The sequence below is a fragment of the Macaca nemestrina genome, chromosome 18, assembly GCF_043159975.1.
Source record: "Macaca nemestrina isolate mMacNem1 chromosome 18, mMacNem.hap1, whole genome shotgun sequence".
Classification (NCBI taxonomy): domain Eukaryota; kingdom Metazoa; phylum Chordata; class Mammalia; order Primates; family Cercopithecidae; genus Macaca; species Macaca nemestrina.
In genome coordinates, this window is record NC_092142.1 from 68,632,178 (window position 1) to 68,660,038 (window position 27,861).

At 45.1% G+C, this 27,861-nt stretch overlaps 2 long non-coding RNA genes across 3 annotated transcripts in view; one reads left to right on the top strand and one right to left on the bottom strand.

Moving 5' to 3' along the window:
- Positions 1-27,861, bottom strand: part of LOC139359904 (uncharacterized) — a 102,758-nt gene that overhangs the window by 13,826 nt on the left and 61,071 nt on the right. The window lies entirely within an intron of this gene.
- On the top strand, positions 12,251-14,256 carry LOC105491351 (uncharacterized). Of its 2 annotated transcripts, none has more exons than XR_011616180.1 (3): positions 12,251-12,721; positions 13,230-13,520; positions 14,116-14,256. It is a non-coding gene; the product is annotated as an uncharacterized lncRNA (long non-coding RNA). The 2 variants fall into 2 exon arrangements; XR_011616179.1 differs by having other exon boundaries at positions 12,268-12,721; positions 13,230-13,380.

Sequence of the window (27,861 nt, forward strand, 5' to 3'; positions counted from 1 at the left end):
GACAGCGTATTGATTGGTCAGCCAAGCTAGAGTGCGGTGGTGTGATCATAGCTCACTGCAGCCTCAAACTCCTGGGTTCAAGGGATCCTCCTGCCTTAGCCTCCTAAGTAGCTGGGACTACAAGTGTCCACCACTATGCCTGTCTATTTAAAAAATTTTTTTTGGTTAAGATGAGGTCTTGCCATGTTGCTCTGGCTGGTCTCAAACTCCTGGGCTCAATCCTACCTGCCTCAACCTCCAAAAGTGCTGGGATTACAAGTGTGAGCCACCACCTCACCTGGACAAAATGATGTTTTTAGATAATCAAAAACTAAGATAATTCATTGCCAGCAGACCTGCATTATTAAAAATGCTAAAGGGGAAAACGTTTCAGGGTAAAAGGACATGATATGAGATATCTTCAGAATGAAGAACACCAGAAATAGTAAGTGTAAGAGTAACATAAAAAGTAATTTTTCTGGCCAGGCACAGTGTCTCATGCCTGTAATCCTAGCACTTTGGGAGGCTGAGACCGGTGGATTGCCTAAGCTCAGGAGTTCAAGGCCAGCCTGGGCAAGATGGTGAAACCCCGTCTCTACTAAAATACAAAAAAATCAGCTGAGCGTGGTGGCGGGCGCCTATAATCCCAGCTACTTAGGAGGCTGAGGTTTGAACCCGGGAGGTGTAGGTTGCAGTGAGCCAAGATCATGCCACTGCACCCCAGCCTGGACAACAAAGTGAAACTCTGTCTCAAAAAAAGTAATTTTTCCTCTTCACTTTTTAAAAATCCTATGATTGTTTAAAGCAAAAATTGTAACCTCTTACTGTGAGGTTTATAACTTACGTAGATATAATATATAATACACATTTTATATTTATCTATTTATTTTTTCTGAGACAGGGTCTCGCTCTGTTGCCCAGGATGGAGTGCAGTGGTGTAATCTCAGCTCACTGCAACCTCTGCCTCCTGGGTTCAAGTGATTCTCCTGCCTCAGTCTCTCGAGTAGCTGGGATGACAGGGATACGCCAGCATGCCCAGCTAATTTTGTGTTTTAGTAGAGATGGCGTTTCACCATGTTGGCCAGTCTATTCTCGAACTCCTGACCGCAAGTGATCTGCCCGCCTTGGCTTCCCAAAGTGCTGGGATTACAGCCATAAGCCACAGCTCCTGGCCCATGATACACATTTTAAAGTGGTACAATATTAATTCTAAGTAGATTGTGAAGCATTAGGATATATATTATAATTTCTATAGTGACTACTTAAAAATGCAAAGAGTATGTTAATAAAAGCTAATACATAAATGCAAGTAGTATTTATTTATTTGTTTATTTTGAAACAGAGTTTTGCTCTTGTTGCCCATGCTGGAGGGCAGTGATGCAATCTCGGCTCACTGCAACCTCTGTCTCCCAGGCTCAAGCGACTCTTCTGCCTCAGCCTCCTGAGTAGCTGGGATTACAGGCGTGCTGTACGCCACCACGCCCAGCTGATTTTTTGTATTTTTAGTAGAGATGGGTTTTCATCATGTTGGCCAGGCTGGTCTTGAACTCCTGATCTCAGGTGATCCACCCACCTCAGCCTCCCAAAGTGCTGTAGCTGGGACTACAGGCATGTGCCACCATGCCTGGCTAATTTTTGGGTGTGTGTGTGTGTGTGTGTATTTTTAGTAGAGATGGGGTTTCACCATGCTGGCCAGGCTGGTCTTGAACTCCTGACCTCGTGATCTGCCTGCCTCGGCCTCCCAAAGTGCTGGGATTACAGGTGTGAGCTACCGTGCCTAGCTGAAAGTAGATTTCTAAAAAATATTCAATTAACTCAGAAGAAGGCAAGAAAGGAGCAACAGAAGAACAGGAAAAGGGTGGGGGGAATGAACAGAGGAACAGTACAATGGTAGACCTGCTTTCAACCATAACAATAATTACATTAAATGTTAATGGTCTAAAACACTTCAATTAAAATGTAGAGATAGCCAAACAGATTTTAAAAAGCATGATCCAACTATACTCTGTCTACAAGAGACATACAAAAGAGGTTGATAGGAAATAGATGGGAAAAATATATTATGCAAACAATAAGCATAGGAAAGTTGAAGTGCCTACATTAAATCAAAGTAGTCTTCAGGATGAGATTATTATTAGAGATTAAAAGAGAAATTGTATAATAATATCACCTGGAAGGTATAATAATCATATATATGTATCCTAATAGAGTTTCAAGATACATGAAGCAAAAACTGACAGAATGGCAGAATTAAAGGGAGAAATACAAAAATCTACTATCATATCATAGTTGGACATTTTACTTCTCAGTAACTGATAAAGAAACTAGACAGGCCAGGCACGGTGGCTCATGCCTATAATCCCAACATTTTGGGAGGCCGAGGCAGGCAGATCACCTGAGGTTGGGAATTCGAGACCAACATGGAGAAACCCCGTCTCTACAAAAAACACAAAAATTAGCCGGGTGTAGTGTAGTGGCACGTGCCTGTAATCCCAGCTACTGGGGAGGCTGAGGCAGGAGACTCGCTTGAACCTGGGAGGCGGAGGTTGCAGTGAGCCGAGATCACACCGTTACACTCCAGCCTGGGCGACAGAGTGAGATTCTCTCAAACAAACAAACAAACAAACAAATGAAAATGTATGAATGGCCAATAAACACTTGAAAAGGTGCTCAACACCGTTAGTTATCAGGGAAATACAAATTAAACCACAATGGGGTATCACTCCACACTCAATAGCTTAAATTAAAAAGCCTGACAACACCAAATGTTGGTGTGGATATTGAACAGTACTTTGCTATATTATTGGTGGAAGTGCAAAATCATACAACCCACTTTGAAATAAAGATCTGGAAGTTTCATGTAGAGCGAAACATACACTTATGACCTAGTGATTTCAGTCCCAGATGTTTACCCAAGAGTAATGAAAGCATATGTCCACAAAAAGACTAGATTGAAAATGTTCACAGCATTTTTCTTCACAAAGCCCAAAAACTGGAAACCTTCCAGATGTTGGTCAACAGGGGGATGGATAAGGAAATTGTGGTGTATTCATACAAGAGAATATTACTCAGCACTAAAGAGGAAAAACTTATTCATGCAACACCATAAATGAATTTCAAAACCGCACTGAGTGAAAGCTGTTGACAAGTGCATATTGTATGATAGTATTTATACGAGGTTCTAAATCTGGCAAAGCTAATCTATGGTTTAAAAATGAGAACACAATGGTGGTGAGAGAAATTGGGTAGGTGCCTGAGGGAACTTTCTGGATGATAATGTTTTATGTTTTGATAGGGCTATAGGTTACATAGGTACATACATTTCTCAAACTCATTGAATGGCACAGTTCACATCCACGCATTTCACTTTGTATAAATTTTCCCTCAAAGAAAAACTCGTAAATAAATATTAAACCTTTGTGAATGATATTGAAATGTTTGAGGGTAAAGTGGACTGCTGTGTGAAGTTTACTCTACATATGCATTTTTATTTTTGAGACAGAGTCTTGCTCTGTCACCCAGGCTGGAGTGCAATGGCACGATCGTGGCTCACTGCAACCTCCCCCTCCCGGGTCCAAGTGATTCTCCTGCCTCAGCCTCCCGAGTAGCTGAGATTACACGCACCTGCCACCACATTAACTAATTTTTTTTTTTTTTTTTTTGAGACGGAGTCTCGCTCTGTCGCCCAGACTGGAGTGCAGTGGCGCGATCTCCACTCACTGCAAGCTCCGCCTTCCCGGGTTCCCGCCATTCTCCTGCCTCAGCCTCCCGAGTAGCTGGGACTACAGGCGCCCGCCACCGCGCCCGGCTGATTTTTGTATTTTTAGTAGAGACAGGGTTTCACCGTGTTAGTCAGGATGGTCTCGATCTCCTGACCTCGTGATCCGCCCGTCTCGGCCTCCCAAAGTGCTGGGATTACAGGCGTGAGCCACCGCGCCCGGCCACTAATTTTTTATATTTTTAGTAGAGATGGGGTTTTAGCATGTTGGCCAGGCTGGTCTCAAACTCCTGACATCAAGTAATCTGTCCACCTCAGCCTCCCAAACTGCCAAGATTAAGGCATAAACCACTGCGCCCGGCCAACACATGCATTTTAAAAATGCTTTAAAAAAAAAAAAAAAAAAAAGATGAATTGGCCAGGCATGGTGGCTTACACCTGTAAACCTAGCACTTTGGGAGACTGAGGTGGCTGGATTGCTTGAGCTCACAGGTTTGAGATCAGCGTGGGCAACATAGTGAGACTCCATCTCTACAAAACATCAAAAATTAGCCAGATGTGGTGGCATGCACCTATAATCCCAGCTACTTGGGAGGTAGAGGTGGGAGGCCGGCTTGAACCTGGGAGTCAGAGGTTGCAGTGAGCTGAGATGGAGCCACTGCACTCTAGCTTGGGTGACAGAGCGAGACTCTATCTCAAAAAAAAAAAAAAAAAGATGAATTGATAAATGGATATAGGATAGATAAGTGATAAAGCAAATATAAAATTTTAATTTAGAATGAGTGGTTGGTTCATAATAGTTATTGACTGTACAATTATTTCAACATTTCTATATGTTTGAAAAATTTCAAAGTAAACTCTTGGGGGGAAATTGAGTATTAGACATGTCTAAATACGTTTATAGCAGCACCATTTGTAATGGCCCCCAAGTGGAAAGCACTTATATGTCCATCAACAATAGAAGAGATACATTGTGATATAATCATGTAATGGAAGAGTATGTAATAATCAGAATGAAAGATCTATGAGTATATGCAACAGCATGAATGAATCTCACAAATATAATCTTAAGTGAAAAATGTTAAGTGACATAAAATATAAGACTCATTCATATAAGGTGTAGAAACAGGCAAAACAAGTTCATACCATTCAAAGTCAGGCTAGTGATTGCCCTTGGGCAGAATCATGGCTAGAAGAGGACATGGGGGGGCTCCTGGGTGTCCTTGAGTAAGGTTCTGTTGCTTGACTTGAGTGCTGGTTATAAGGGTCCGCACAGTTTGTGAAAATTAATTGAGTGGCACGTACTTCTTCCTATTATCTATTATATGCTCCAGTGAAAAGTTTTTCAAAAATTAATGTTAGCCCTCACCCCTCCTAAAACAGGTTCCTCAGCCCAGCCCCACCCCTGGGAATTCTTTGCCAGCCATCTTGCTCCCATCTCCCTTCTCCTGGTTCCCAGGCTCTGACACGCCTGTCTCCTTCACCTGCCAGGGAAAAACTCAGTGCAGAGGAATTCAGTTCTCAACCTCTACCCTTGTCTAGGCTGCAGGATGAATCCAACTAGAAAAAACTTATTAATGACCTAAACCATGGGGCCATGCAGCCCAGGAGAAATTCCTTTGCTTCCTTACAACCACAAACATTGCCATGGGCATTTTTTTTTTAAAGCAAAATTTGTCTTCCCTTTACAGAGATGCCAGCATATTTCCCTTCTACCACCCTCAGTTATCCCTTCCATCTTCTTTGCTTGAAAGTGGTGGTTGCGGCTCACTTCCTTTGCCAAATCTCGGAAGCAGTGACTTGCCTAAGAGATTGTTCTAGTGCTTCAGCTCAGGCTTGAGGGTCCCTTGGCTGGTAAGCCAATCCTCAGACCTCAGCAAAGCCTGGATGGAGGTGTATGGGGGAATGAGGGTAAGAGGATAGGGGAGGAAGGAACAGAAATATGGTGATGAGATGAGAGTAGGATACAGAGCTCAAGGACAAAATCCCTGCCCTGCCCAGTCTTGCAATTGGCCAAGAAGTCTAGAGGAATCCACATCTAAACTAAGCAAGAGAACTATTTAATTAAGCATTTCTTATTTTCAGCTGATGGGTTAAGTGTCAGTCCTCTTGTTACGTGACCAATGAGAAGCAGTTGACACAGTCAACCGTTCCCGCTTTCTTGAAATGTTCTTCAAGTAAGTTTCTTCTTACCTCCTTATTTTTTTAATATATATATATATGGTATGTATATATTTGTATATTTTATATATACATATACATATATACTAAAAATATGTGTATATATGTATATATTTGGTCTGCTCCTGCTGGTTCCTCCTCATCTCTTTGACCACTAAATGTTGGAGTTCCCCAGGGCATGATCCTTAGACCTCTCTTCTTAAGCTACTTTCACTTCCTGGACGACTTCACCCACTCTTGTGACTTTAAAAAAAAATGCCATCTATACCCTTATAACTTCCGCATTGGTGTTTGCAGCCAGATCTCTCCCCTAAACTTCAGAACTGCTTATTGAACCACCTACTCATCTCCACCTAGGTCCCTAGTAGGCATCTCAAATGCATCATGTCCAACGCTGAGCTCCTGATCCCTCCTCCAAACCCATTCCTCCCACGGTTATCTCAGTAAATGGCAACTCCATTCTTCCTGACGCTCAGGCCAAAAACCTGGGTGTCATTCCTAACTCCTCCCTTTCTCTCACCTCCCACCTCCAAACTGTCAGGAAATTTTGTTGACTTAACTTCAAAACGCAGAATCCAACTACTCTCGCCACCTTCACTCCCTCCATCCAAGCCACCATCAGCCTCCACCATTATTCACAGCATCCCTGCCTTGTGCTTCCTCAGCCTGCTCTCAACACAATGGCCAGAGTCGTACTGGTTTTTTGCTTGTTTTGTTTTGTTTTGTTTTGAGGTGGAGTCGTGCTCTGTCGCCCAGGCTGGAGTGCAATGGCGCGATCTCAGCTCACTGCAACCTCCGCCTCCTGGGTTCAAGCGATTCTCCTGCCTTAGCCTCCCAAATAGCTGGGATTACAGGCACCTGCCACCACACACGGCTAATTTTCATATTTTTAATAGAGACAGTGTTTCCCATGTTGGCCAGGCTGGTCTCAAACTCCTGACCTCAGGTGATCCACCCGCCTCGGCCTCCCAAAGTGCTGGGATTACAGGCGTGAGCCACCATGCCCGGCCCAGAGTGGTACTGTTAAAATGCAAATGTTAGGGCTCAGAAAATGATACCCCAAAGTATGGTGCTTTGACAGGCTTAGTACTTTGAACTAAAGGACATTAGAAGGCCTCAGAAGCAAAGTCTCTCTCTGACATTTTTCTTGCCCTCCTATCTCCTGTCCCTTTTTCTCCATCGAAGTGAGTCACAGGAACCAGAATTCCTCTTTATCCAAGGCACATCATAAAAACTAGAAACCTGGGTGGGGCAAGGTGGCTCACGCCTGTAATCCCAGCACTTGGGAGGCCGAGGTGGGCGGATCTCCTGAGGTCAGGAGTTTGAGACCAGCCTGACCAATATGGTAAAACCCCGTCTCTACTAAAAATATGAAAATTAGCCGGGCATAGTGGCACATGCCTGTAATCCCAGCTACTCGGGAGGCTGAGGCAGGAGAATGGCTTGAACTGAGAGGCAGAGGTTGCAGTGAGCCAAGATTGTGCCACCGCACTCCAGCCTGGGCAACAGAGCGAGACTCTATCTCAAAAAACAAAAACAAAACACCCAAAAATGTAGAACCCCTCTCCCCAAAGCAAGCCATAAAACCTAGAACTATCACGCACTCTAACCTTCACCCACCTTTCTGTGGAGGAGCTGGCCATTAAGAAATTCTCTGACCCCCCTCATCTGATAGTAAGTCATAAGGCCCTCTTTCCAGAAAGGTCCTGCCCTACATCCGAGAGGAAGAAATGCTACACAGAGAGGCCAAGAAGAATTGGCACAGACAGGCCTTGCTAGGTTTCCGCCTCAGTCTATTTCCACTAGATCATACCCCCATTGACATCTCTACACAGCCGCCCATTCTTCCTTGAATCTAAGCAGGAAAATGGACGGTTTTCCCTGGGTGTTTGGGTCTTCATTTCCAAAGTTCCCTGTGTCACATAAAACTTTGATTAAATGTGTAAGGGCCAGGTGCAGTGGCTCATGCCTGTAATCCTTGCACTTTGGGAGGCTGAGGCGGGCAGATCATTTGAGGTCAGAAGTTCAAGACAAGCCTGGCCAACCTGGTGAAACCCCGTCGCTACTGAAAAAACAAAAATTAGCCGGGCGTGGTGGTGCATGCCTGTAGTCCCAGCCACTCAGGAGGCTGAGGCAGGAGAATCTCTTGAACCCGGGAGGCAGAGGTTACAGTGAGCCGAGATTGCGCCATTGCACTCCAGCCTGGGGGACAAGAACGAAACTCTGTCTCAAATAAATAAATAAACGTGTTATATTTTTCTCTTGTTGACCTATCTTTTTTTTTTTTTTTTTTTTTTTTTGAGACGGAGTCTCGCTCTGTCGCCGGGGCTGGAGTGCAGTGGCGCTATCTCGGCTCACTGCAAGCTCCGCCTCCCGGGTTTACGCCATTCTCCTGCCTCAGCCTCCCGAGTAGCTGGGACTACAGGCGCCTGCCACCTCGCCCGGCTAATATTTTTGTATTTTTAGTAGAGACGGGGTTTCATTGTGTTAGCCAGGATGGTCTCGATCTCCTGACCTCGTGATCCGCCCGTCTCGGCCTCCCAAAGTGCTGGGATTACAGGCTTGAGCCACCGCGCCCGGCCACGACCTATCTTTTGTTATAGGAGTGTTGGTGGTGACCTTTATAATAGGTGAGGAAAGGCATCGAACTTTCCCATTCACACAAGTCTACTCAGAATCCTCTTTGAGCTCCCCATTCCACTCGGAATAAACACCAACACCCTCACCAGGCTCTGAGGGCCTCCACAGAGGCTGGTCTCCTCTTCTCGCCTCTCTCACTGCATTCCTAACTGTCCTTGTCTTCACTTGTCCTACTCCTGTCACACTGGTCCCCTTGTTGTTCCTTGAATGCAGCAGGCACTCTTCGGCCTCCATGCCCTTGCAATTTCCCTTCCCTCCATTTCAAATGCCCTTCCCTCTCCATGCCTCAGTATTCTCCTTAGCTCTGAAGTCTGGTATCATGTTCCCAGGAAGGCCTGCCCTGGCCACTCTGTGTACAATTCTAACTTCCCTATCACACATTCCCTATCTCCTTTCTCTGTCTTATTTCCCAGTTTAGCACTTATTGCTATCTAATACACTTTTTTTTGTTTGTTTGTTTTTTGCGATGGAGTCTCGCTCTGTTGCCTAGGCTGGAGTGCAGTGGCATGATCTCTGCTCACTACTCTCCTCCTCCCAGGTTCAAGCAATTCTCCTGCCTCGGCCTCCCAAGTAGCTGGGACAGCAGGTGTGTGCCACCACACCCAGCTAATTTTGTAATTTTAGTAGAGACAGGGTTTCACCATGTTGGCCAGGCTGGTCTTGAACTCCTGACCTCAGGTGATCCACTGCCTTGACCTCCCAAAGTGCCGGGATTACAAGCGTGAGCTACATGCCTGGCCTTAATATAAATTTTTTATGTATTTATATTCTTTTTTTTTTTTTTTTTTTTTTGAGATGGGGTCTCACTCTGCTGCCCAGGCTGGAATGCAGTGGCACCATCACAGCTCACTGCAGCTTCAACTCCTGATGCTTAAGCCATTCTCTGGCTTCAGCCTCCAGAGTAGCTGGCACTACACGGACACAGCACCACTCCAGGCTAATTTTTATATTTTTTGTAGAGATGGGGTTTTACCCTGTTGCCCAGGCTGGTCTCTAACTCCTGGGCTCAAGCGATCTACCCGCCTCAGCCTCCCAAAGCATATTTGTATTTTTGTGTGTTTGTCTGCTTCCATAGAATGTAAAGTCCATGAGGGCAAGGACTTTTGTCTGTTCTGTTCACACCTGGGTCTCCTAGAAGAGTGTCTGGCATACATAGATGCTCAATAATTACTGCACAAATGAATGATGATTTCAAAATGCCCCGCGAGTTGTTAACAGATTAGAGGAAGTCAGTCAGTTAAGGGAGAGCTCAGAGTGGGCTGCAGATATCTGGAAGGGGGTAGACTTTCCTTCAGTCTTTAGAGAATGGGGAGTCCTTGGAAAGGTGAGAAGAAAGGGAGACTCATTGGCACAGTGATTAAGGGTGTGGGCTTTTGGAGTTGGTGGCTCACACCTGTAATCCCAGCACTTTGGGAGGCCAAGGCGGGCAGATCACCTGAGGTCAGGAGTTTGAGACCAGCCTGACCAACATGGAGAAACCCTGTCTCTACTAAAAATACAAAATTAGCCGGGCATGGTGGCGCATGCCTGGAATCCCAGCTACTTGGGCGGCTGAGGCAGGAGAATCGCTTGAACCCGGGAGGTGGAGGTTGCGGTGAGCCGAGATTGTGCCATTGCACTCCAGCCTGGGCCACAAGAGTGAAACTCCGCCTCAAAAAAAAAGAGTACGGGCTTTGTAGTCAGCAGCCTGGGTCCAAGTCCCGGCTCAGCTATGCACAAGCCACCTAACTTCTCTGGGCCTCAGTTTCCATATCTATAAAATGGATATAATCAGAGCACCTACCTCATGGGGTGTTTGTTTTCTTAAAGGATTCAGTGAAATACTATATACATAATATATATTGTACCTAGGCAAAGGCAGGGAACTTAGGAAGGCTTCACTCAAAAAGTTGTAGTTATCACTGCGTAGAACTTAGGATATTTACGAGCTAAGACTTCATGTCAAAGGTATCATGGAACCTCTCAAACAGGGAACAGAGGGATGGAGCTAGTTTAGACTTAAGAGGATCAGCCCCTAATGGGTGTAACAGTTTCTGTCTCAGAACTATCAGTTTCTGGACTCGGCTGCCTGGGTTGGATCCAATTCCCGTCTCGCATTAGTTAAGATGGCTTTGCTTACAAGAAAAAAAGGAATCAGAATTAGGCACAAACATGGCATGAGGCCTCTTCTGGGGACCAAGTAGCTGCCTGTCGCTGATGCAATCAGAGTAAAGAGAAGTGATTCACTTCAATCCTGCCACCAACCTCAGGATTTTGGCCAAGTGCAGGTTTGGGGTTGGTTGGTGGATTATTTTTTTTCCCTTCCTGAGTTGAAAGACTGACTTTGTGTTTCAAAAAGGCACTTTCTTTATGCAGAGAAACTCTGTGGTGAGGTTTTGCTGAGCTCGGTCTGGGATGGACTGCCTTTGCTTACGTCTGGGGAGAGAATGAAATCTAGTGCCCCTATTTTTTCTTTCCCTTCCACCCAGTAAAGACACAGAGCTGAAAGGTGTCTTTCAGAAGGGCTGGAGACAAGGGAGCTGACTCCCAGGTAAACGGGCACTGTACAGGAGACTGCCAGAGAACTGGCTTCTTGTTTGTTAGCATGGGTTTGTGGCAAGGAGGTCTGTGAAGCCTTCCCCAGAGTACCCGGGACTAAACAGAACAAATACAACCTCTATTTGTTCATCTCTACCCTGGCTTTAGATGGTGCTTTATGGCCAGGGTTATGGGGATCAGCTGAAACCCAGGCTGATGTTTATTCCTGGGATTGCAAAGACAGACAAATACTTCTCTGTCCTTCCATTTACCAGGCAAGGAGGGCAGGAGACATTTTTGATCAAGCAGGCAGGCAGTGAAGAGTTATTTTTTAGGTGCCCACTGTGTCCCTGTTGCTGAGCCACATAAGTATAAATAGAAAAATTGCAAGACTCAGGCTTCAGCCCCAAAGACACATAAAATCCAGTTAATAGGAGGAGGCTTGGTGGGCAAAACAAACTCAAGAGAAATTGTTAACAGTGGTGTGAGTTACTAAGCATTAAATAAGGTAAGAGAGGAGGAAGATGAGCGTGAGATGGTGGAGGGTGGTGCAGCAATTGGAGGAAGCTTCACGGAGAATGTTTGTAAGACAATAAGCAACATATACGCTGGTTTCTCTTCAAAACGAATACATCTTTCCCCTTTTACAATAAGCAACATGGCTACAGAAAGCACATCTGTTTCGTTCCCCACTGTGGCTCAGCACTTAGCATAATGTCTGACACATAGTGGGCATTCAGTAGATGTCTGAAGAATGAATGAAGGAGGAGAGGGCTGATATAAGAAGGATAAGTAGGTGAAGAAGAGGGAGGAGGGCATTCCAGCAGGAGGAAAGGCCCAGAGAAATGAGCCGGATGCCTTGGCGAGACTGGTTTAACCACAGTGGAGGGTGTGGAGTGAGTAGTAGTGACTGGGTAATGAGGTTAGATACGGGGCCAGATGGGGGAAGGCTGGAAAGCCAGGCAGAGAAATTCCTTCATTCTTTCATCAAGCTTTTACTGAGCACAGGCCACGCTCTAGGCACACAGGCAAGGGAAAGTAGTGGAGAAAGAAAGATGAACAAAAAGACATGACCATCTGTTGGGGATTGGCAGAATATCTATCTTTTATTGTAATAACTGTGATAATCATAGTATGGACAAAATATGTTGATGTTCTAATTAAGTTGCATGAAACCGAGGCCATACCAAACTTGCTCAAATAAATTGGGAGTTTACTGAAAGGTGAACCAGACACCCAAGGCTAAGACTTGGATTCAAGAGACCTGGAAAACTGGGCACCTACCCTCCTCCCTCTCTCCTTTCCTTTCTTGCGATCATGCCTCATGGATGGCTTTTTACTTCTGTTCTTTAGACTTCATTCTCTGGCTTCCTTCTCTTATTAGGATTTTACCAGGTGCAAGCTTGACACCTGAATGCCACAACACTCTCCTGCTCCATGGCCAATCTTCGGCATTCACTCTCTGAACTATTTAAGTCAGACTCTCAAGGACAAAGAAGCTGATTGGCTCAGTCCAGCCTTTGGGCTGGGTCAGGTGATCATTCAGAACCAATCAGCTGTGGCCAAGAAGAAAATCATATGATTAAAATATGGCTGCCTACGCCTACCAAGACCTCTGGATGAAGGTCAATTAAAAAGAAGGGGTGTGGACCGGGAGACAACAATAGACAAGCTTAATTCCCACAGGTTAATAATGCAGGGAGCAAATCAATTCACTTGGGTTGGGTCACCCCAAGGTAAGGGAGAAGGCCTGATTTAAAGGTCTGAGTTAGTCCTAGGGTGGGAGGAAAGACATTCCCGCTGTCGATGAAAGCAGCATTCTACAGCCACTAGACTGGCTGCAGCTCTTTGAAAGTATTGAAGTCATCAAGAACCTGAAGGGACCCAGACCATCAAGAAAGCTTTTGCTTAATCCAGAACAGAGAGTTTAGAGATAAGTCCTTTCTTAAAAATGTAGCTTTTTCATTAAGGGCAGAATCTGCTTCTCATTTGTTGCTATAACCCTTGGCCACACAGTAAGGCTCAGAGTAGGAACTCACTACACATTTGTTAAATTGAGTTTAAGTCCTCTAAAACCCAGACAATCAACAAACATGTTGCTATTTGTATTCTGTTAGAAACAGAGTCTAGACTAGGAACACCAAGCAAAACAAAACAAAAAATCAAAACATGATTTTTCTGATTACTGATGCAGGACTCGGGTCACTGGATGCAGATTTGATGAGAAGTAAAAATGCAGCAGCGGGAGAGTCTGAGGCAAGGTGCCTGGCGGAGAGCTAGATAAACAGATAGTGCTGTGCCCGGTGGCTCCAGGGGGCAGATCAAAGCCGGCTTTCCCAGCACAGGTAGCAAGCATGGCAGGAATCTGGGAGACCTCTCACCCAGTCCCCAACCCACGCTCACAGATGGAAAACCACACCATTATTGGTCACACCTTTGCGCATTGCCAGCACACAGGCGTTTGTGACAAATCTTTTATAGTCTGGTATGTAGCTCTCTCAGATAGGCAGCTGTGATATGATTGGGTCCTGTGATTTCTGGCTAGGCTGCCTGGGTTCAGTTCACAGATGAAGTCGGGCCCACTTGGCAAGCGTGTCAACTACTTAAGTACTTTGTGTCTTAGTTTCCAAATTTGTAAAACCGGGAGAATGAACTCCCTTAGGGGGTTGTTGAGGGGATTAAATGAGATAATATGTATTTATGCATATGCATTTAATATGCAAAGCAATTAAAATAGTGTCTGGCACATAGTAAGCAATTATGGTTACCATCACTGCTACCAAAAAAACTATAGACTACAGAGAAGAGCTTCCAACCTGGAGGACTCTAAAGATCATTAAAACCCACAGAGCATGACCTGTTGGTAGATATGATTTGGGCCTACCTGAAACCCAGCCCTCCTTTCTTCTGAGAACAGACCCTGGATAGGCTCAGGAACGGAAATTCTTTACTAGGATTTTTCTAACTGGTAGAAAAAAGTGTACTCCCTCTCTCTACAATATTTCCACCTTTTGGGTTTCAAATAGTAAGGACGTCAGCTCAGAGCTGCCTTTGTTCATTTTCCCTTCCCTGTGGAGAAGCTGGCCTGAGAGAATGAAGCCGATTTGCAGAGAACCTGGAACAGAATTCTGGCTGAGCAGAACTGGAGTTTCTGAATCCAGTTGACCGTGGATCCAGATACCCACTCCCACTGGTCTGTAATTTGATTACAGAAGTCATTAAATCAGTCTCTCCTGAAACTACTTTAGATTCTGTTTCTATTACTTGCAACTAGAATTTGTGCTTGAGGGTCAATTCAAGATGAAAACAGCGGGAGTTTAAATTTTTTTTTTTTTATTTTTTACATTGAACAACAGCAACACTAAGTTTTATGGTGAACAGTGTAGAGTCTCACTGTTTACATTATTTTGTTTTTGAAGTAAGAACACAAGAAAATTGATGGTGTTTTGGCCAGGCGCAGTGGCTCACATCTGTAATCCCAGCACTTTGGGAGACCGAGGTGGGCATATCACCTGAGGTCAGGAGTTCGAGACCAGCCTGGCCAACATGTCGAAACCCCGTTTCTACTAAAAAGAGAAAAATTAGCCAGAGATGGTGATGTGCACCTGTAATCCCAGATACTCGGGAGGCTGAGGCAGGAGAATTGCTTGAACCCAGGAGGCGGAGGTTGCAGTGAGTTGAGATTGTGCCACTGCACTCTAGCCTGGGCAACAGAGTGAGATCCGTCTCAAAAAAAAAAAAAAAAAAGAAAATTGATGGTGTTGCCGGGCGCGGTGGCTCAAGCCTGTAATCCCAGCACTTTGGGAGGCCGAGACGGGTGGATCATGAGGTCAGGAGATCGAGACCATCCTGGCTAACACAATGAAACCCCGTCTCTACTAAAAATACAAAAAAAAATTAGCCGGGCGCGGTGGCGGGCGCCTGTAGTCCCAGCTACTCGGGAGGCTGAGGCAGGAGAATGGCGTAAACCCGGGAGGCGGAGCTTGCAGTGAGCCGAGATAGCGCCACTGCACTCCAGCCTGGGCGACAGAGCGAGACTCTGTCTCAAAAAAAAAAAAAATAAAAAAAAATAAAGAAAATTGATGGTGTTTTGTAGCCCCTAAAATATTCCTATCTTGGAACATTTGGAAAGGAGCAACCCAGGGTCAGCTTTAAAAGTTTCATCTCTTAAGTTTGTGTTTGTTTTTAGAGATGAGGGTCTCCCCGTGTTGCCCAGGCTGGCCTCTGGAGTAGCTGGGCCTATAGGCACATGCCACCACAGCTGGATAATTTTAAGAAAAAATTTTTTATTGAGACAAGAGTCTCCCAATGTTGCCCACGCTGGTCTCAAACTCCTGGCCTCAAGCAATCCTCCCACCTTGGCCTCTCAAGTAGCTGGGATTACGGGTGAGAACCATTGTGCCTGGCCATCTCTTAAATTTGTAAGCTTTTCAAAGGCTAGAGTACATTTACCTCAAGGGTTGCAAACACTAATGCTACAGGAGCCAGGCAGGTAACACCTGGAATGAAGTGGATGGATGTAAGACAAAGAGTGATGGGGACTGTGGCAACGCGGTGAGTGCTTGATCCATCTGGGAGAAGCTGCTATCATTCAATACCAGCCAATTGTTTCCATGTGCAAATGTGGGTGCAGAGTTACCAAGTTGTCCAGTTTTTAAGAGATTCTGGGCATTTGGAATATTTCATGAGAAATCTTCTCAGTCGTGAATATTGGTTATGAATTTGGTTTTAAGAAATTATCATGTAAGAAGGGTGACTAACCATCCCAGTTTGTCCGGGACTAAGTTGTGTCCGGGATAAGAGGTTTCCTGGGATGTGGAACTTTCTTTTTCTTTTCTTTTTTATTTTTGGTACGGAGTTTCACTCTTGTTGCCTAGGCTGGAGTGCAATGGTGTGATCTCAGCTCACCACAACCTCCGCCTCCCAGGCTCAAGTGATTCTCCTGCCTCAGCTTCCCGAGTAGTTGGGATTCCAGGCATGTGCCACCACGCCCGGCTAATTTTTTGTGTTTTTAGTAGGGACAGGGTTTCTCCATGTTGGTCAGGCTGGTCTTGAACTCCCAAGCTCAGGTGATCCGCCCACCTCAGCCTCCCAAAATGCTGGGATTACAGGTGTGAGCCACCACGCCTGGGATGTGGAACTTTCACTGCAAATAAGGATGAGCTGGTCACCCTACGTGTGGGCCAAATAGAAGTGACGCGAGACTGCTGGCTCATAAACAATGATCTCATTTCACCCCAGTGAAGTGTCTGTGCCCTTTAGGTCGCTATCCCCACAATCCACTTTATAGAGACTTCTACAATGAGTGTGACACAGAGAATCTATTTATTCTATGACCCAGTGAAACACTCCTTCACGTCCCCTTGTGGGCCTGGCTTTGGTGATCAATAAGATTCAGGTCTCTTCCAGCTGCGTCTGATAGCTTCTCTATGGTTGTAAAATCTTTTTCTCTGCTTGGGTTGGGCAAGGCCCTCTGGGTACCCAGGAGATTACAAGAGTTTTTTTCCTTAATCCCTCCTCTTTCAGCTGAAAGAAAGGCTACGTATATAATTACATGCCATTTAATGAACTTGGACCCGCTCCACGTTATGAATGTGGAAACTGCAAGCATTGGAGTAGGAGGTGACTTGCTTGTGGCACGTAGCGCATTGGTCTAACCTCCAGTGTGTCGTTTGCTGGCATGGTACCTGACTCTTGGATTCAGCAAAGCGAAGGGGAACAATATTTGCTGCCTGTCTCCTGGATGCCAGGCCCCACTCTGGGTGCTCATACGGCCCTTCTAATTCCTTACAAACTCCCAAGAGGACGACTGGCGTTCCAGGCCACCACCCTGCCAATCCAGGCGTGCCAGGAGGGCGTATGGAATTGCCAGGTTGTCATTGCACAAGGGTAGGTGTGTGTGGCTCAGAATTGAGAGAAATGCTAAGGGTCACTCACAGGCTTGTGCACGAAGTTCACCAGGCGTCTGTGGCTCTGTGGGTGGGTTGCAGGGAGAGCCAGGTCCACCCCCTGTGAAGTTGTTCTTTGATGAGATGATGCATATTAAGTGAACTATAAACTTTTAAGAGCACATTCCATACCCACTCAAAAACATTAGGAATCATTCCCTTTGGGAAAGCTGGTAGGCTTAAGGTGGTAGAGCATGCTGCCAGCCTAGAGGGGCCCCCGTTAGTATTTCCTCTCACCACTAGTCTGAATTCTTGCAAGGGAGCCAAAATTAGAAAGAGAAGTTTGTGTTTTATTAATACCTTTAGCCCTTACAGCTTAGGTGTCTTTGGCTGCTTTGAACATAGTGGCGGGAAGACAGGATCACATCGCCGTTCCCAGCAGGAGGTTTTTTCCTGTCAAATCTGAATTCAGATCCCATCTCTGCTGCTTCTCCACTGAATGATGTGGGAGGGCAGGCCACTGAACCTCTCCTGCTCTCAGATTTCCCCTCTAGGATGAGGCTAATGAGTGTAAGTCATGGGGCTATTATAAAGATTAAAAATGAGATGGCCGGAGCAGTGATGTATCTGTAATCCCAGCTATTAATACTTGAGAGGCTGAGGTGAGAGGATTGCTTGAACCCAGGAGTTTCAGGCTACAGTGAGCTATTATGGCACAACTGCACTCCAGTTTGGGACACAGAGTAAGACCCTATTGCCAAAAAAAAGAAAGAGAGAGAGAGAGAGAGAGAGGCCGGGCAGGTTGGCTCATGCCTGTAATCCAAGCACTTTGGGAGGCTGAGGCAGGTGGATCACCTGAGGTCAGGAGTTTGAGACCAGTCTGGCCAACATGGTGAAACCCCGTTTCTACTAAAAATACAAAAAAATCAGCTGGGCATGGTGGTGGGTGCCTGTTGTCCTAGCTACTCAGGAGGTTGAGGCAGGAGAATCACTTGAACCCAGGAGGCGAAGGTTGCAGTGAGCCGAGATCGTGCCACTACACTCCAGCCTGGGTGACAGAGCAAGACACCGTCTCAAAAAAAAAAAAAAAAAAAAAAAAAAAAAGGGAAGAGAAGTAATGGAAATGATACCGTCAAACTGCAAGCAACCCAAATGTCCAAATGTCCAAATATCCTTCAATGGATATGAAGGTAAACAAATGGTGGCACATCCAAATAATGGAATACAACTCGCCAATAATGAGAAATAGACTATTAACATGCAGGATGTATGCAACAACAACAGAGATGAATCGCAAATGCACTCTGCCAAGTGAGAAAAGCAAGACACAAAAGAGTGCATATTTTTTGTGGAATGATGTATGATTCCATTTATGAGACATTCTAGAAAACATAAAGCTAGAAGCACAGAGAACGTACCAATGGTTGCTAGGGGTTGGGGGTGGCACTAGAGGGGACTGCAAAGGGACATCAAAGAATTTGGTGGTGGGGGTGGTAGAAGCCTTTTTTATCTTTTTTTTTTTTTTTTTTTGAGATGGAGTCTCACTCTGTTGCCCAGGCTGGAATGCAGTGGCGTGATCTTGGTTGACTGTAACCTCCACCTCCCGGGTTCAAGCAATTCTCCAACATCAGCCTCCAGAATAGCTGGGATTACAGGTGTGCACCACCACGCCTGGCTAAGTTTTGTGTTTTTAGTAGAGATGGGGTTTCACCATGTTGGTCAGGCTGGTCTCAAACTCCTGGCCTCAAGTGATCCACCCTCCTCTGCCTCCCAAAGTGCTGGGATTACAGGCGTATGAGCCACCACGCTGGGCCCTTTTGCATCTTAATCATAGTAATGGCTGTGAGACCATATGCATTTGTGACAACTTGCAGAACTGCCCACTAAAAAGGATACATTTTACTGTATGTACATTATGCCTCATTAAACCTAACATTAAAAATGCAAAAGCTAAAAAAACTGGGGCCTAGTTAATGGCCCCAGAAAGAAAATACCTATAGATTCCTTTTTTTTTTTGAGACACAGTTTCGCTCTTGTTGCCCACACTGGAGTGCAGTGGTGCAATCTTGGCTCACAGCAACCTCTGCCTCCCAGGTTCAAGCAATTCTCCTGCCGCAGCCTCCCGAGTAGCTGGGATTACAGGCATGTGCCACCATGCTTGGCTAATTTTGTATTTTTAGTAGAGCTGGGCTTTCTCCATATTGGTCAGGCTGGTCTCGAACTCCTGACCTCAGGTGATCTGCCCGCCTCGGCCTCCCAAAGTGCTGAGATTACAGGTGTGAGCCACTGTGCCCGGCCAGATTCCTTTTCATTCAAGTGTTTATAGCAATGTGTTCTTCCCTGTAGCATTTTCACTTTTGTAAAAAGAGCCTGCGACTTTTGTATAAAAAGAAGGGTGGTGGTGTGTGCATGTGTGCGTTTATTGTATATGCATAAAGAAACTCTGGAAATATACACAAGAAACTAATAACATTAGAGACCGTGGGAGTGGGATAAGAGTTAGGGAGAAGGAGGACCTGGCAAGAGAAAGAGAAAGAAAATTGTGTGTGCGTGTATGTAATGTATATAATTTTTGAACCATGTGAACAGATTACCTATAAAAACATTAAATTACCAAAAAATCAAAAGGTTGAAAAGAAAGGGAAATGCTTCATCCCTAGGCGTGACTCTCCACTGGAGGAATCTGTAGTGGGTGGGATTCTTGTGGCAGCCATATCACATGAGCATCTCTTCCTTGGCCTCGGCCCCACCCACCTGGCTTAGTAAACTGGAAGCAAGACCGGGCTCCTGAGCAGATGGCCAGGGTGGCTCGTGGTCCGGTTCAACAGAGAGTAGCACTGAGCACACTCCCTTTCTTCCCCGGACATCTCCCCAGTGTGTCTGCCAGTGGTAGACCTTCCTTTTAGTCTTTCACCCCACAATTGGAATAAGACTTCGCATTGCAGATTTTCACTGAAGGAGTAATAATGAGCCTAAATTCATACTTTGTTGTAAATGTCTGATACCAGATTCTTAGACTCTTTCCCAGAGACCTGTTTGTTAAGAGAGTGACCAGACCTTATGAGGGTCTCAAGCACCTGAAATCTAGGGCAATGGTGGCTTGGAAGACACAAGCTTCCCAGTCTTGGCCAGGCATGGAATCCCAGCACTTTAGGAGGCCGAGGAGGGCAGATCACGAGGTCAGGAGATGGAGACCATCCTGGCTAACACGGTGAAACCCCGTCTCTACTAAAAATACAAAAGAATTAGCTGGGCGTGGTGGCAGGCACCTGTAGTCCCAGCTACTCGGGAGGGTGAGGCAGGAGAACCCTGAACTCGGGAGGTGTGAACTCGGGAGGCAGAGCTTGCAGTGAGCCAAGATTGCGCCACTGCACTCCAGACTGGGTGACAGAGTGAGACTCCGTCTCAAAAAAAAAAAAAAAAAAAATTACTTCTCAGTCTTGTTTGCGGCAGACCTAGATGAAAGTTCTAGAAACACATGCTTTGGAATCAGCCTGAACTTGAATCTCAGGACCCAGTCTGTTCCTAGCTGTGAGCCCTTGGCCAAGTATTTCACCTCTCTCTGTCTTGTTTTCTCATCTGTGAAATGGGAATGCTAATAACACCTTTGCCGGATGAGTTGACATGACAGTAAGAGGCGAGCTTGTGGGTGACCGCAGGCAGTGCCATGAATGACCCACTTTAGGTGCTGAGCACCCAGGAGCCCTTCTTAGTGCAATCTGCCTGGGCTGCCTTGAGACCACACATGTGATGCGGGGGTGAGGGGGGAAAGGGTAACAGAGAGGAGCAGTGACATGGAACAATCCCAAGAATGAAAGCAGGGCGGCGGGGCTGACTCACCAGATGACTCACTTCCTTGCCCAGGGATGTTCTGAGCATCCACGGAGCTGCTTCTCATAGTTCTCATACCCTTGGTTCCTTCTCTGTGGGGAAGGCAGGAGGAAGATGCCCCTCCCCGCCCAGAGCAGGGATCAGAATGTGGGACCTTCTCCGTCATACCCAGAACCATGGAGACGTCAAGTAGCTAGCACCCCATGTTTTCATTCACACAATCACAGTCCCCGTAAGATGTAATCTTTTTAAGGGAGAATAGTTTTTGTCCCAGGAGTACAGGAGAGATTCTAGACTCCCTTTGCCCTTTTCCAGATTATCACAGGGAGATCTGGACCCCATAGAAAATTTGAAAGTGCAGAAAAATGCAAAGAAGCAGAAAAAATCACCTACAATCCTATCGTTTAAACTGTATCACAGTGATGAGTTCGGTATTTTTCCATTCTATTTTTTTCTCTGTATTTTTTCATTATACAGTCAAGTTTCTGTTGTCTATATCAGCACTATTCAAAAGAAATAGGCAAACCACAGATGTGAACCATATATGTAATTTAAAGTGCTTCAGAAGCCTCATTAAATAAAAATAAAAACAGGTGAAATTGTATGTGTGTATACATATATATACATATATATATATATATATTTTTTTTTTTTTTTTTCTGAGATGGAGTGCAGGCTTGAGTGCAGTGGTGTGATCTTGGCTCACTGCAACCTTGGATCACTGCAACCTCTGCCTCCTGGGTTCAAGCGATTCTCCTGCCTCAGCCTCCTGAGTCACTGGGATTACAGGTGCCTGCCACCATGCCCGGCTAAATTTTTGTATTTTCAGTAGAGACGGGGTTTTGCCATGTTGGTCAGGCTGGTCTCTAACTCCTGACCTCAGGTGATCCGCCCGCCTTGGTCTCCCACAGTGCTGGGATTACAGGTGTGAACCACCACGCAATATATTTTATTTAACCAAATATATCAAAAGTATCATTTTATCATATAATCAATATAAACATTTAGCAATTTTTATGATTATTAAATTAAAAGGAGATATTTTACACGCTTGCACATCTCAATTCAGAGCTAGCCACGTTCAAGTGCTCAGTAGGCACATGAGGCTGGTGACTAACATGTTGAACAGTGCAAGCCCGTGCAACTCCTTTTTTTTTTGAGGCAAGGTCTTACTCTGTCACCCAGGATGGAGTGCAGTGATATGATTGTGGCTCACTGCAGCCTTGACCTTCTGGGCTCAAGTGATCCCCCGGCTTCAGCCTTCCAAGTAGCTGGACTACAGTTGTATGCTGCCATACTTGCCTAATTTCTTTTTCATTTTTTGTAGAGGTGGGGTCTCACTGTATTGTCCAGGCTGGTCTCAAACTCTGGCCTCAAGCAATCCTCCTTCCCACAGCTCTGGGATAATAGGCATGAGCCTTGCCTGGCAAGTTCATGCAATTTCTATCTTGCTTTTGTGTTTGCTTAAATTGCATCCTAAGTATTTCTCATATCAAAAAATATCTTTTAAAAAAACTTTTATGAGTTTCAATAATATGTATTTATAATCTAATATCAAAAGTAATATATTGGTTTGTGTTTTGGTTTGGTTTTTGTTTCTGGCCACTCAAGAACAATTCATGTTAGCTGTTTGATATAATTACTTCCCGACTATTTTCTTGGCAGATAGTCACATTGAACAAAAATTGGATGCATGCAATATATACTGCTTTATAACCACCCTTTTCATTTAATGATACGTTGTAAACATACAATGTCAGAGTTACACATGAGCCTGTATCCAGAGCCAGGCAGTTCAAACACCTGTTCTCTTCTCAGCTGGGAGGGGTAGCATTTGCATCCCTGCTTCTCAAAAGTGGGAACTGAGGCTTAGAAAAGTAAAATGATTTTCATGATTATGAAGTTGAGATTCAACCCAGGTCTTTTGATTTCATCTCCAGAGCCTTTCATTTTTACCATATGGTCTCCTTCTGGAAGGAGGCAGGGAGGGGATCCAAGATATGCCAAAGAAGCAATTTACAAATTAATGTTTGGAGTAGGATTCTCAGTAAATTGGGACTGTCTCCATCCATAGTTTTGCCTAACAAGCTGCATAATCACCCAGGTAAATCCTTTTCCCTCCTGCAACCACGTCTCTGCAAGGCTGCCATCTCCTTGTGGGACACTCCCTCCCCATTCCCACCACGAAAGGTAACTCTGTAACTTCCAAGAAAGAATCCTGATAGTCTAAGTCAGAGTTTATCCATCTCAGCACTATTGATATTTGAGCTACATAATTCTTTGTTTTAGGAGGTGTTCTGTGCATTGTCGGATGTTTACTATCCTGACCTCTTCCACTAGGTGCCCAAAGCACTCCTCCCCTGCCCCCCGCTAGCTGTGACATTCAAAAGTGTCTGCAGACGTTACCAAATGTCCCCTGCGGGGAACATCACCCCCCTCGGAGAATTACCCCTCTAAGTATTATCAGATGGAGGAAATGTTTCCTAACTCATTCATTTGATGCTACCCACAGACTAGATAGAACAATTACTTCTTTGTTTTTCTTTTTTTTGGGACAGAGTCTTGCTTTGTTGCCCAGGCTGGAGTGCAGTGGCGTGTCCTCAGCTCACTGCAACCTCCGCCTCCTGGGCTCAAGTGATTCCCCTGCCTCAGCCCCCCGAGTAGCTGGGATTGCAGGCGTGTGCCACCATGCCCAGCTATTTTTTTGTGTTTTTGGTAGAGATGGGGTTTCACCATGTTGTCCAGGCTGGTCTTCAACTCCTGACCTCAAGTGATAGCCCGCCTCCGCCTCCCAAAGTGGTGGGATTATAGGCGTGAGCCATTGTGCTGGCCAACAATGCTTTCTTATACAGACTGCATTGCTCAGAAAGATAGGAACGTTTTCTCTTCATCACTGAGTCTCCAGTATCTGCGTATAGTAAGCACTCAACAAATGTGTACACAATTAAGGACGCTAGTGATTTTTTTTAATCTTACATCAAGTTTTTCAAGACTAGCTAATTGCACACAAGACATATCCTATATGATGACACCCTTTAAAGAGCATTTCTATCTTTTCCTGGACTCCTTTTCTCCTGGTGCCCTGTGCTTTTCAGATTCTGACACTCAATCTATGATTTTCTTATACCAAAGAGAATGATATGGCTAAGAATAGCAATTACATCCTTGAATGTCATATTACATTTGTATTGTGCACATATGCTGTATGCTAGATTGACAAATATTTCTATGAGGCAAAAGAAAGATGATTTTTTAACATTTGTATCATATGCCATCTTTTGAAGATACCATGATCATTTTCTAATTATGGGCATTTAAATTGTTTCCAATTTTTCCACTGTAAATAATACTACAAGCCAGGTGTGGTGGCTCACGCCTGTAATCCCAGCACTTTGGGAGGCCTAGGTGGGCAGATAAGTTGAGGTCAGGAGTTCGAGACCAGCCAAGGCCAACATGGTGAAACCCCATCTCTACTAAAAATACAAAAAGTAGCCGGGCATGGTGGTGCATGCCTGTAGTCCCAGCCACTCAGGAAGCTGAGGCAGGAGAATCACTTGAACCCGGGAGGTAGTTGCAATGAGTGAGATTGAGCCACTGCACTCTAGCCTGTCTGATAGAGGAAGCCTCTGTCTCAAAAAAAAAGCAAAGGATTTGGTGTGGAATTTTTTTTTTTAGACAGAGTTTCACTCTTATTGCCCAGGTTGGAGTGCAATGGTGTGATCTCGGCTCACTGCAACCTCTGCATCCCGGGTTCAATCAATTCTCCTGCCTCAGCCTCTTGAGTACCTGGGATTACAGGCATGCGCCACCACACCCAGCTAATTTTTTGTATTTAGTAGAGAGGGGGTTTCACCATGTTGGTCAGGCTGTTTTCGAACTCCTAACCTCAGGTGATCTGCCCATCTTGGCCTCCCAAAGTATTGGGATTACAGTAGTGCACCGCTGCACCCAGTGGTATGGAATTGTTTCTTAGCTGGTTATGGAAAGTGAATGGGCAAGACACCTCTCCTCTTTGGACTCAGTTTCCTCATCTGTGAAATGGGCATGATAATTGTACTGAACATTCCTCACAAAGTGATGTGAGGAATAAGTGAGAGCACAGACAAGTGCTTAATGCAGGACTTGGAACAGAGTGAAGGACAGTAAGACAGACTGTAGTTTCCTCCTTTCTAAGGTGCAAAACTTAGTTTGCCAGGCAATTTTTCCGAGCACCACTCTGCTATTGTATCCAAAGGTGATTTTTCTGTTGGGAAGGTCACACAAGGCTCAATATCCTGAACAGCCCAGAGGCCAGTGGTGAAAAACTCAGCATATTGTCCTGATTTCCTCCTATTCAGAGGCCCCTGCAAGTGGTGACTGGCTAGATGATTCACAGATCCCTCCCAGAAATTTCATTTCAACCTTAAATGTGTGAAAATTCCATTCCTAGCAAGTGGAGCACATTGCTTTGAGAAAGAGAGCTGAATGTATTTTGTTTTGAATCCTCTGCTATTGGTTCACACCAAAGGACCCCAAATGTGCACCCATCACCTGCAGAATGTGGGTTTGCTAGAACATATTATGAGATCTCATACTCCTGTGTTTCCTGATATTTACAGAACACACCTCCCTTCGTATCCTTCACTGCTGGCGAACTGAAACATCCTCAATCATACTCGTTATTTTCTTTTTCCTTTTCTTTTTTTTTTTTTTTTTTTTTTTTTGAGACAGAGTCTTGCTCTGTTACCCAGGCTGGAGTGCAGTGGCACGATCTCAGCTCGCTGCAAGCTCCGCCTCCCGGGTTCACGCCATTCTCCTGCTTCAGCCTCCTGAGTAGCTGGGACTACAGGCGCCCGCCACCACGCCCGGCTAATTTTTTGTACTTTTAGTAGAGACGGGGTTTCACCGTGTTAGCCAGGATGGTCTCGATCTCCTGACCTCGTGATCCGCCCGCCTCGGCCTCCCAAAGTGCTGGGATTACAGGCGTGAGCCACCACGCCCAGCCACACTCGTTATTTTCTACAATGATCATGGCCATGGCCAGCATCATCTTCCTCTTGGCATAGGATAGAGGGAAAGAGGAGGGCTGGTGCTGTCCGTAGGGAGCCTTCATGCTCAGTAAAGGGTGGCACCTGTCCTTTAAGCAGACACAGCCCCTGCCGGAGCATGTGGCTTGGAGAGCACAAATGGGCTCCCATGCATCCACTCCACAGCATGGGCTCCCACTCATCCACTCCACAGCTCTAGTGGACCCTGCGAACAGCGTGGCCTTTGGAGTTAGGTAGAGTCAGAGTCTGCTTTGAATCTAGTCCCTGACATTTATTATTTACTAGCTGTGGCTCTGGGCCAGGTATGTAACCTCTCTGAGCCTCAGTTTCCTCATTTGATTGTCATGCCCATTTCATATGATTGTATCATATGACTGTAGCTCATTGTTTAAATGAGATAGAATATTTTAAAACTCTCTCTATTTGAATAAACATGAAACACACACACTGAGCTATTAAAAGTGGTTGGAACTTAGGGGCAGAATCATAAGGCAGAAATAAAGAACTTTAATTCTTTTTTTTGGTGGTGGTTTCTTTAAACACTTCTGTTTTGTTTGAACTTGTTTTTATGCACATTTATTACTTCTTTTTTAAATGATATTTTTATTTTGAAATAATTTTAGATGTACAGAATAGATACAAAAATAGTACAGAGATTCTGTATGTTCCTCACCCAGTTCCCACTAATGTGATCATCTTATATAACCATGGAACACTTGTCAAAACTAAGAAGCCCATATTAGTTTATTACTGCTAATTAAACACCAGACTTTATTAGGATTTCACTGGTTTATCCACTAACATCCTTTTTTTGCTCAGGATCCCCACATTGCACATAAATCAATATATATGTAAAATATAAATTAATATGTATATTATATTGTCTTCTGTTGTTCTCAAATGTAGGGGAAAGAGGAGATCAAGATGCTTGAGAATTACTCTGTCACAAATAACTGTGCAGTTTTGTTTTTGTTTATTTTTGTTTTGAGACAGAGTCTTGCTCTATTGCCAGGCTGGAGTGCAGTGGTGCGATCATAGCTCACTGCAGCCTCAGCTTCCTGGGCTTAAGTGATCCTCCTGCCTCAGCCTCCCAAAATGCTGGAATTACAGGCATGAGCTACCATGCCAAGGCAGCTGTACAGTTTTGAGCCAGATACTTCCTCTCTCTGGACCATAGTCTCCTCATCTATGAAAGAAGTGGGTACTGGCGGGCGCAGTAGCTCACGCCTATAATCCCAGCACTTTGGGAGGTCGAGGCGGGTGGATCACGAGGTCAGGAGATCCAGACCATCCCGGCTAACATGGTGAAACCCTGTCTCCACTAAAAATACAAAAAATTAGCCAAGCATAGTGGCACACGCCAGTAGTCCCAGCTATTTGGGAGGCTGAGGCAGGAGAATTACTTGAATCTGAGAGGCAGAGGTTCCAATGAGCTGAGATTGTGCCACTGCACTCCAGCCTGGGCGACAGAGCGAGACTCCGTCTCAAAAAAAAAAAAAAAAAAAAAAAGAAGTGGGTAGGGCAAGAGATCACTAAGCTCCCTCTTTCACAGTCCAATTCACAGTCCAAGCCCACTGATTTTAGGGGGAGACAAAATGAGGAAGTCACAGTAGGATGCAAAGTCATTTAAAACAGAATTCTCAAAACATTAAAATAGAGGCCCTAGCTCCAAGGAGTCCCTTTTGGCCTCATTAAGGAACAATGAAAGATCTGATCACATCTTCCAACTGGGGACTCCTGAATCCCGTGACTACTGGGGATGGAGACATTTGCTCATCTCACAGGTCTCTTCCATTTCTCTCTACTAGGATTTATTGTGTTGTAAAAGGCCTGGTATGAGGCAGAGGGAGATTTTATCCAAATCCTTTGAGAAATGAGAAAATGTGGTAAATCCTGATTCTCATTTTGCTCTATTGTTTATGACTTCCAGATCTCTCGTGAAGAAGACAGGATCTGCAGCTGGTCTCCATTTCGTACTAGCTGGTTTAGTCTTAAGTTCATGGCCGCTTGCCCAAGCTGTGCCAGCTGAGTGAGCTTTAGATAGCAGCATCTGAAATGGATAATTATGCATCAAAGCCAG